Raw genomic sequence first — 10,437 nt, forward strand, 5'->3', positions numbered from 1 at the left:
CCCCCCCCCCCCCCCCCCGCCCCGATTTGAGCTCCATGGCAGAGACAGCGGAAGTGGCTTTATCCTGTTTTCGTGGACACAGCCCCGTGGAGGAAATTTCAAGGACATTGTGTTTGACTCCTTCCCTTCTCGCCACAGTAAAATTCACTTTAATGAGCCCAGGCTTTATCTTTTTCTTCTGCAACAGGAAGTGAGTTTTTCTTTCCAGATATTTTTCCCCCCCACTGCGCCCTGAGGTTGATTAAAGGCAGGAAGTGGCCTGTTTATCCCACTCCATAGCATCAGCAGGAGGAGAGGGGAATCTGCTCCTGCCTGGAGGGAGAGGATTCTCTGACAGCGCACGCAACTTGCTCCCTCTTTTGAGCAGAGGATGCAATTGAGAGTCTTAAAATCTGCCTGGGACAGAGGGAATTTGAATCAAATGCAGAGAAAACCCCATTTGAGCCAGGGCTGGGCAACATCTCCCCCTGTGTGACTGTAGAGCCAGACACCGCCGAGTGTCACCACTGCTGAGCCCCAACCCTCCCGCCCCCACCCTCCTTGCACGATGTGACTACAGGGAGAGAGCAGGGGATGCCCTGGGACAGGGTCAGACTCCCCCAAGGGGTGTATAAAATCCATTTCCTTCCCCTCCATTCCCCACTGTGATGCAGCCTGCACAGAGCCAGCGTCTGCCAGCAGAGTAGCCCAGCGTTAGCAGCAGAGAGCCCAGGGTTTGGGGGTGGTATCTTGTCCTGCTTTAGAACATGAGGGAATAGTCTCTCCAGGATCCTGGAGTCCAGCTGCCCTGTACCTTTGTGAAGCTCTGTCTCCAGGGAAGACTTTGGAGGCTGAAGCGCATCTCTGCTGAAACCCCTCTCCGCCTGCTTTTTCCCAACCCTCCCAAGACTGTCTAGTGCTTTGGGTGGGTTACCAAAGGCCAGGGGCCCTGACTGAGCCTAGGGGCTACCCCAAAAGGCTGTGATGTGAACACTGTGCCTCATTCGATCGCTGTCTTACTGTGCTTTTTAGGGCTCCCGCGCCACGCGCACGCTCACACATTTCACACTCCCCACACACACATTCTCACACTGTCTCCCACACACTCATTGATGGCAGCTCTTCTCTTCCTCTTTTTTTTTTTTTTTTTTTTTTTTTTTACAATGGTTACAAACAAAAGTATTTATGAATGAAAAGCAGCAACCCCCCCCAGAGTCTTAAAGGCGGCATGTTGTCCCTGCTGCCCGAATGTACACTGACATATCGTTATTAAAGAGCGTGGCAGAAAAGTGCTTTTCGGTGTGAGCTGTGCCTTTATTTGACTTTCACCGCGCTCCATTCAATACCGACTATGTCTAGGGAGTTCGGGGGACGAGTGCATTGCCACTCTAATTCACACCCCTTGCTGTGATCCTGTCTGCTCTCACCAGGGCAGGGCCTGTCCCCACTGGGATGGGAGACCTCCGAGGAAAGCCCAGGATGTGGGAATGTACCATAGTTGTTCTCCACGAGGCAAGGCCTCAGCATAATGTTAGGGGGGTCCTGGACAGTGAGTTGTCAAGGCTGCTTCCCCACTTTGAACTTTAGGGTACAAATGTGGGGGCCTGTATGAAGACTTCTAAGCTTAACTACCAGCTTAGATCTGGTCCGCTGCCACCATTCCCAAGTGGATTCCCTTCCCTGGGAAGCCTTGAGAAACTCTTCACCAATTCCCTGGTGAATACAGATCCAAACCCCTTGGATCTTAAAACAAGGAGAAATTAATCAGGTTCTTAAAAAGAAGGCTTTTAATTAAAGAAAAAAGGTAAAAATCATCTCTGTAAAATCAGTATGGAAAATAACTTTACAGGGTAATCGAACTTAAAGAGCTCAGAGGACCCCCCTCTAGCCTCAGGTTCAAAGTACAGCAAACAGAGATGAACACTCTAGTAAAAGGTACATTTACAAGTTGAGAAAACAAAGATAAAAACTAACAATCCTTGCCTGGCTGTTACAAGTTTGAAATATGAGAGACTTGTTTAGAAAGATGTGGAGAACCTGGATTGATGTCTGGTCCCGCTCAGTCCCAAGAGCGAACGACTTCCCAAACAAAGAGCATAAACAAAAGCCTCCCCCCCCCCAAGATTTGAAAGTATCTTGTCCCCTTATTGGTCCTTTGGGTCAGGTGTCAGCCAGGTTACCTGAGCTTCTTAACCCTTTACAGGTAAAAGGATTTTGGAGTCTCTGGCCAGGAGGGATTTTATAATACTGTACACAGGAGAGCTGTTACCCTTCCCTTTATAGTTATGACATGAGTGGTGCCATCTTCAAGTTGCCATGGAAACCTGCAGTCCTGTGCCCTTGTGGCATGTGGCACTTTTCACCAGTGGGGTGTTGGCCCCTGGTGTCCTGGCCAAACAATCTGACTCCCACGTACATGGAGACCCCTTGTCGCTGCTCGGGCAGCAAGAAGGAGCCTTAAAGTGGGTGTAACTGCAGCCTACACTCCTTTACGCTGCAGGGGCCCTACCTGCAAGCCCATCCTTCCTCTCTATAATGGGTCGAGGCATCTTCTCCGACGGGGGCAAGCTAAGGTGGGTAGGAGAACCGAGTTATCACTCTCATAGAATATCAGGGTTGGAAGGGACCTCAGGAGGTCATCTAGTCCAGCCCCCTGCTCAAGCAGGACTAAACCCCAGACAGATTTTTGCCCCGGATCCCTAAATGGGCTCCCTCAAGGATTGGATTCACAACCCTGGGTTTAGTAGGCCAAGGCTCAAACTACTGAGCTATCCCTCCCCCTCATGGCAATGTGCTGTTAATATCAGTGTATTTAGGAGGGGGAGATTTTATGAAGGGCTGTGTGGGGTGAGAGATGCTGAGCGAAGGTAAGTCCTGGTGGCCTCTGTGTTTTCAGCCGGGGACACTTGAAAGGCCAAAAGACAGAAAGCGGCTTTGACTGCCAGGTGACAAGCCAATGCACCAAACAGATCCATTGCCTGGGGACCCTCCTAGGCCAAGTTCGTCCTGCTTCATGCCCCATTGGCACTGCTGTAGCCATGGCTCGTGGGCGGCTACTCCAGGGTCAGTGGGCTTGAATAGGTGCGTACTGGGCCAGTGCACAGAATGCTCAGAGAAGCAACGGTCGTGAACTTCTCCACTCTCCTAAGGACAAGAATCAGTGGGAGGCCTTTGTGAGCCAGATCCAATGGCCACTGAAATCAGCAGGGCTCTTTCCTTTGGCTTCAAAGGGCTTGGATCAGGCTTTTTCTAGAAAGGGGAAGATCACGATGTAGTCAATCAGCCAGCGAGGGCCCGAGCAGATCCAAGGTTGGGAGAAAAGAGACTGTCTGGAAGGAACAGAAGTTGCTGAGACGGTGATGAGGAAGGAAATGAGCAGTAAAACATCCTCAGATGTTAGACGTGTTATACAAGAGCTTGGAGTCTGGGTCACAAACAGGAACAACCGGTGGGTCCGTGACAAGCAAATAAGTCCAGTCTGGCTGCCGTTGAGAAGCGTCAGTCGGACACAGCATGCGTCTGGAATATCAGTCGGGAAGGATGTAGCCTGTCCAGTCGGGGGTACATTCCATCAAAGGCACCACCTCCTGCAGCAGCCGGGGGGGAGGGACGGGGGGAGAAGAGGTCAGGTGGCCAATGAATTGTGATGACGGTGGGAATCTGTCAGTGTATAACGTATGAAGTTGAGTTTATGAACTGTCTGTTAGGGCTGTCAGCGACTATATTGTCCCCTCACACTCCTCATGCTAAGGGGCAGAGGGTGGTGCTGGGTGTCTGTCTATGAATGACTATCAGCACCTGGCTAGATCTTGCCCAGGCAGAGCAGAGGAGTCACTGCCTCCTAAACAAACCTAGTTTTCTCAACTTCTCTGCCAAGGGCTAGGGCCTGAAGAAATGGAACTGCCCCGAGAGAGAGAACAGAGATGTGTCCGTATAGCCCTTTAGAAACACGGGGCCTGGGTGGGTCACAGAGACACAGGAAACTTGGGGCAGGAGAGAGGAACAAAGGGATCAGGCTTTTGGAGGGAGAGGGGATATTTGATTGCGGGACCTGCCAAGGATGAAGGAAGCTGTCAGAGAGAGAGGCCAAGGCTTGGAGGAGAAGCCATGAGCTGGAGAAGTGTGGCCCAGCGGAGGGGACCTGGAAGCCAAAGGCCAAAGAATGCTCAAGCAATGAGGAAACTGAGGCAGGGCTTTGCGTGCAGGTGCTTTGTATTTTGCTTGGATTTGTGTCTCCCCCTGCTGGCTAATTGGTTCAGTAATTGTTCCAGAAATCCCTTTTGCAAAGCCAGTGTGTTATATGCTTCACCTGCCCGTGTCCCGGAAGCAGTAAACTGTTTGCCAGGGTGCCCCCGGGCAGGAGCTCTGGGGAGGCGTGTGCTGACGCAGTTGAGGAGTTTGGGAAAGGCGGTCCTAGTCTCAGGGCCTAGGCAGTTGCACTGTGGGATCTCTCAGAAGGGGCTGCAAGAAGAGAATCCGCACTCCAAGCATTTGCCTAGAGCTGCAGAGCCAGGGCTGAACTCTGCTTGGATTCGCACTGTATGCACACACGGGTCCAGTGCTGGGACCCAACCCCAGCAACCTGGTGAGTGACCAGGGCTGTGGCCCAGACAACGTGCAGATGGACACACAGCTGGCAGCATGGGGACGACCCCATGACCAGTGGCTAGTGTCTGGGGGCGTGTAGAGGGGACAGACGAAGCAAGCCAGTGACAGGTGAGCTACCCGAGGCTTGCTGCAGACTGGTGTGCAGCTCTCCTTGGCTTTCCGAAGGACGTTGCATGACATTCTGGTACCAATGGGGCAGGAGCTCTGGGGAACCAGCCATCTATATATCCATAGATCTAACTGGACAAGGACCTGCTCCTCCCCTCCTTCCCATTGCATAGTAGAGTTAGTGGGTGTTCATGTGGAGAGGACCAGGCCCAAGAGGTTTATGCTACTTTTCCCACTCCTGAGCTCCACCCTCTTCTTCCCATGGCAGCATGGCCAAGTGATCTGAGCATGGAACAGGGAGCCAGGAAATCCTGAATTCTAGTCCTGGCTCAGGTACTGGTGCCCTTTGTGGCCTCGGATCACTTCATTGCTCTGTGCCTCAGTTTCCCCAATGTGTAAAATGGGGATAATGCTGACCTGCCTCGTGTTTGTGAAGGGCTGACTGCTCCTGTAGATGGGGCAGGTGATACCTTGCAGGAGCTGGCACTGAAAGAGTTAACCCCCTGCCCCAGGGGAAGGAGGCTGGGTTCTCTCCCTGGCGGCTGGACTGAGCTAGGAGCCAGAAGCAGCCTGGGAGAGGAGACGCCCTTTGGTTTCTTTCAATGAACTCTCCATCTGTCCCTGGCCAGGGGTTGTTTGTCCTTCCCCTAACCTGGCAGCAGAGCGGAGCGAGGAGGAAGGAGAAGACTCTGCAAAGCCCAAACAATATCACAGTCGGGAACTGCAGTGCCTAGAGAGTTGCTGGAAAACAAAAGCAAAATGTATCCAGGAAATTGTTGATATGGGGCCTCTGCCTATTGAGAGCTGGAGCATTGGGCTGGAGAGGGGAAAGGACCAGGGCTCTATAGACTGAACGCAAACACTTAAGGCTTCATTATTGCCACGGCTGGAGAGTGAACACAGCTCTCGTTGGCTTTACCTGCCCGGGTGCTCAGAGAACCCGGGAGGGAAGACTCAGTAGTCCCTAGTCAGAGAAGCACGGACCCTACCCTAACCCTAACCCTTAGTAGGGTTCCTGTCCGGTCCCCAGCATTCCCTGTGCACAGGGGGAGCTGCCTGAGACGCAGCGCACTCTCTTCTCTTCGGGACAGACTTGTAAAGGCACTTTTATTCAGGCACCTAAACATACAGATAGGGACCTTGTGGGATTTTCAAAAGTGCCTAGGTGCCTAACTCCCATTGGTTTCCTTCCCCCTTGACTCAAGCCTTCCACTCTCCTCCAGCACCAGTTCCATGGGCCCTCTTTGACTGCTCTCCCTCCTCCATTACCCATGTGGGAAAATCTACCTATTGCCCCTTTTGCAGTGTCGTCTGGCAAACCCCAGCCGGGTCAGATGGTCGGTAATGCCTGGGCCGCCCTCTTCCTGCGCCTCCCGCAAATAAGCCCTGGAGCAGCAGAGCTGGGGTAAGTGCTTCTGCCGAACTGCTGTTTCTAGTCACTCAGTGAGGGTCCCTCGTTAAGGGAGGGGGAAGCCTTGCAAGGGGAAGGATGATCCAGTTTGCGATGGGTGCATAGGTCAGCACTTACCTCAGGAGCCTGGTTATCCTGTGCCTTGGGGCGAGTGGAGACGGGTCACAAACGTATTCATCCTGCACCATGTGCTGGGAGGAATCCTCTGCACTCACATAGCACTCACAGCTCTCTAGAGCCACATCTCCCAGACCCCATGTGAGACAAGTATTGTCCCCATTGTACAGCTGGAGAAACTGAGGCCCAGAGAAGTGCAAGGACATGCCCAAAGCCTGTGGCAGAGTCGGAGTCCTGCTCAGGTCAGAACCGGAAATGTTTGCTAAACAAGTGGCTCTGCCAAGGCCTAATCAGGAGTTTTGCCCAGGCAACCCCCTGAGAATGGTTTGTGGGAACTGACTGGAGAGTTCCCAGCTGCCAGAAGGCAGGTATGTGTTCACCCCCTCGCAGCAGGCAGAGAGGTGTACTCCGGTGCCTTTGTAAATCTCCACCAGCTCCCTCTTCCTGTACCTGGCTTTAAACGTGGGTTTTACCAAAGGCTTTGTAGCGGTGCCTGTTGCCGTTACTTTTCCGGAGCTGTCCAGGAGGTGGCAGTGTGCTCTCACAGGAGACAGCCCTCTGGTTTCTCTCAAGGTAGACTTAAGGGATAGTTCCAGGTTGAAAACAATGGACCCTGGGTTGGAGGCAAGCGCCCACCTGTGCTACTGCAGGGCTCTCCATCACCTCATCTAAAAGCACAGCAGGCAGCTATCCCCCGTGGAGCAGCCACGGAGGGGAACAGGTAACACACTTAACTCTGGGTGCACGTCACCTACTAACATAGCCGGGGAATCAGGAATACAGGGGTTACCAGACTGGCTCCATCTAGTCCAGCAACTTCTGGCAGTGCCCAGCGCCAGGTGTATTGGAGGAAGAAGCAGGAAACCGTGCAGCAGGCAGATGTGGGATAATCTGACTCCGGGAAGGTCTCCTCCTAATCCCTAATAGTTGACGTTTGGCTTATATCCCTTCCAAACTGTTCTGCTAGCATGAACTTTGGATCTTCTCCATAGAAACGTCTGAGCCCGCTTTGATTTTATTTAAACAAATAAACGCGCTTTTTCTGTGCCGGGGATGGACCCCATGGAAAACCCTAAAGACCACATTTTCAAAATTGCTCAGCATATTGGGTGCATGGTGGGGACTGAGGTCACTGGACCATGGGGCCCTGAGAGAGAGATTTAATGAAAACATTTCCATTAGTAATTTTTTTAAAAAAGAAAATACCTTAATTTTAGCTCTGAAGTTTGATCCAAGAAAAGAAATGAGTTCGGCCTTGCTATTGAAATGATCTCTGCAAACACAAGTGCCATTGGTAGTGCCTGGAATTGACCAGATCTAGAAGACATGGTTAAAATGTACAAACTCGTAGAAATTCAGAGATTTACCAGGACGACCCTGTGAGATCGTTCGGTGACAAATGACGCATTAGGACAGCTGACTGCACTTGCAAATCTGGGGCTGGGAAGGCCTGAGTCCCTTGAACTCTGCAAATCAGTGTTATAGCCAGGCTTTCGGCAGCTGTCAATGACCATGCAAGGAGCAAAGCAAGGGAGAATCAGACCTTCACATCCAGTCATAGAGCCTAGGCCAACTTGCTCCTCTTGCCAATGCCTGATGCAGTCTTATGTGTGTGCACTGGTACAGTGCACTGTGTGTGTGATGGGACATCATATTGATGCGTGTGTCTGTGTGTGATGGATCATCCTCTAGACACTTGTGTGCTGTGTCGCTCAGCGTGGTGTGTCCTGTGTGTGTCTATATGATGTGTCCAGGGGGTGGCACAATGATATTTTTGTATCGCTTGTACAGTGGAAACTTGGGAGCATTTTCCCTTTCTCAAACCTTCACACCACAGAGCCCCAATCGTTTAAACTGCCACCTACACTGCCATTTAAAACCCTATTAAAAATGAGTCCGCTTCTACGAATGTCATCAGCACAGCTGTACAATAGTGAGTACGAATGTGAATGCCCAGAATGACTTTCACATCCAACGGGGGCAGGAACAGAGCTGGGTGGGCTCCCACCTATACGTTCTGGACACAATTCTCCTCTCATACACTGGTGCAATTCAAGAGTAACTCCAGTATAGTCAGAGGTAAACTGGAGTAAAAGTGGTGTGAGAGGAGAACTGATTCTTCTGTCTCCAGGGGGCAAAACTTTATAAGAGGAGAGGAAGGGTGGCTCAGCAGTAGGGGGGCTAGCCTGGGACTCAGGACACGTGTGATAAATTCCTTGCTCTTCTACAGACTTCTTGTGTGACCTTGGGCAAGTCACTTAGTCGCTCTGTGCCTCAGTTTCCCCATCTGTAAACTGGGGATAACAGCACTGCCCTGCCTCATACAGGTGTTGTGAGGATAAAAACATTAAAGATTGTGGAGTGCTCTGTTACTGTGGTAACAGGGCCATATAAGTACAATCGATGGCTAGAGTCTCTGGATACTGGACGGTGGTAGTATGAGACAGGAGTGCTGGGAAGAGGCTGATCTTTGTTACTGTGCTCTGACACGGGGCAGAGGTCAGTGGCTGCTGACCCAGTGGCTGCTGTTCAGATGGGCAGGGGAGAGAGATGGTAACAAAGGGCCCTGGAAGCGAAAATGCACGCAGACAGGCCTAAGAGAGGGAGCTTCTCCCAGGCAGCAGGGAGCCAGACTGCCCCCAACAGCAAATGTAAATAGAAAATTAAAAATTGTCCCCAGCCATAAAAATGGCAGGGCAGCGAAGAGCACGGGAGTTTCCTCATTCCAGCGTAAGTTTCACCACAGCTACATACGCCGAAGCTTCTGCAATCCAGCTTTGTTGTGCTGGTTGATGGGCGCTCTAGAAATTGATGTGGTTCAGCCGAACCAGGCACCAATCCCCAGTTACCTTGGAATCACAGTTCTCAGGCCGACAGACCCAGCTCGGCAAGGTGGCGACCACCCTCTGCTCCCTGGCATCTCCAGGGGAGGAATCACCTACTGGAAAAGCCAAAGCCGAATGGAAGCGTGTAAAGAAGACGTTAATGATGGACAAAAGGCGGTCACAGGGTGCAGGGTGGCGTTTCCATCAGCCGGGTCCTGGCATATGGCGATCCGTGTCCCCCATTCTGAATGCAGCTGTCCTGTTGTCTATTCTACAATCACGGAGCTTGCTCTGATTGAGGTCCATCCCAACCTGTAATCAGGGTAACATGAGCTGGAGACTCTCCAGGGAAAAATTGATCATAACAAATTTGTGTGTGCGGGCAAGGGCACTCCCCTCCCCCCGACCAGAAGGCCAAATCGATCTGTCGATCGAATCTAGAGAAGGCCAAAGACAGCAGGGAGGGGGGGAATGTAGCTGCGTCCTAGGAGCTGCACCGTTCCGGGTGTGTCTCTGTTGCGTCTTTGATCCTCCCGAAGTGACTAGTCACTGGGGAAGGAGTCTATTGAGAAAGCACTGTCAGCATGCCCAGGGCTGTGCAGCGTGGAGAGAGACACGCTCTGAGTCTCAACCAGACACATTACGCGCCGGATGTAGGGCCAGACTGGAGGAGTCCTTGTGGACCGTGTTTTAAGGGAGGGTCTGGTGGAAGAAGCCGGTGTTCCAAGCAGAGGGGAGGGGCATCGAAAGAGGCCGAGGGAATCGCTGCCTCCCACCCTTTGGATCCCAACTCCGGCATGTATTTTGCCGTCTCGCGCTCAGTGGGTGGCTTGTTGGCTGTATTAGTTGTGTATTAATTTATGCCAGCTGGGCCCATTCCTCTGCTAGATCTATTAGCTTTCTGGCTGGCCCCTCTCTCTGGTTTCAGGCCTGTATCCGAGCCAGTCGCTCTGTTTGTTGAGTCCTCGAGACGCCCGTTCCCCGCCCACAAGTTACACAAATATTTTATGTGCCATTAAACAGCTGCTGATGCTCCGGCCTTTGATCCCTGGCCAACTGTTTCTACCAAGACATCGCAGGCCACTTTCCAAGCCTGGGATGTCAGATCCTACCCTTGGATGCTTCTGTTGGCATCTAGGGGAGTGAAATCAAGAAACGGACCCAAACCGAACACCCCAGCCTACATTTCCAAAAGCGACGGGTGACTTTTGGGAGCCCAGCATGAGGCACCTCAGTGGGGCCTGAGGGTCTGAACGTGCTGAGCATCTACCCTCTGAGGATCAGGTCCCTTAACAGGCGTTCCCACAGGGCACCCAAAATCACTTTTGGGAACTGTGGGCCCTCCTCCCCAGAGCCAAACATGCCTCCGATTTCCTTGGGGTGTTCGAA

This window comes from Trachemys scripta, chromosome 17 (genome assembly GCF_013100865.1).
Source record: "Trachemys scripta elegans isolate TJP31775 chromosome 17, CAS_Tse_1.0, whole genome shotgun sequence".
Lineage (NCBI taxonomy): Eukaryota > Metazoa > Chordata > Testudines > Emydidae > Trachemys > Trachemys scripta.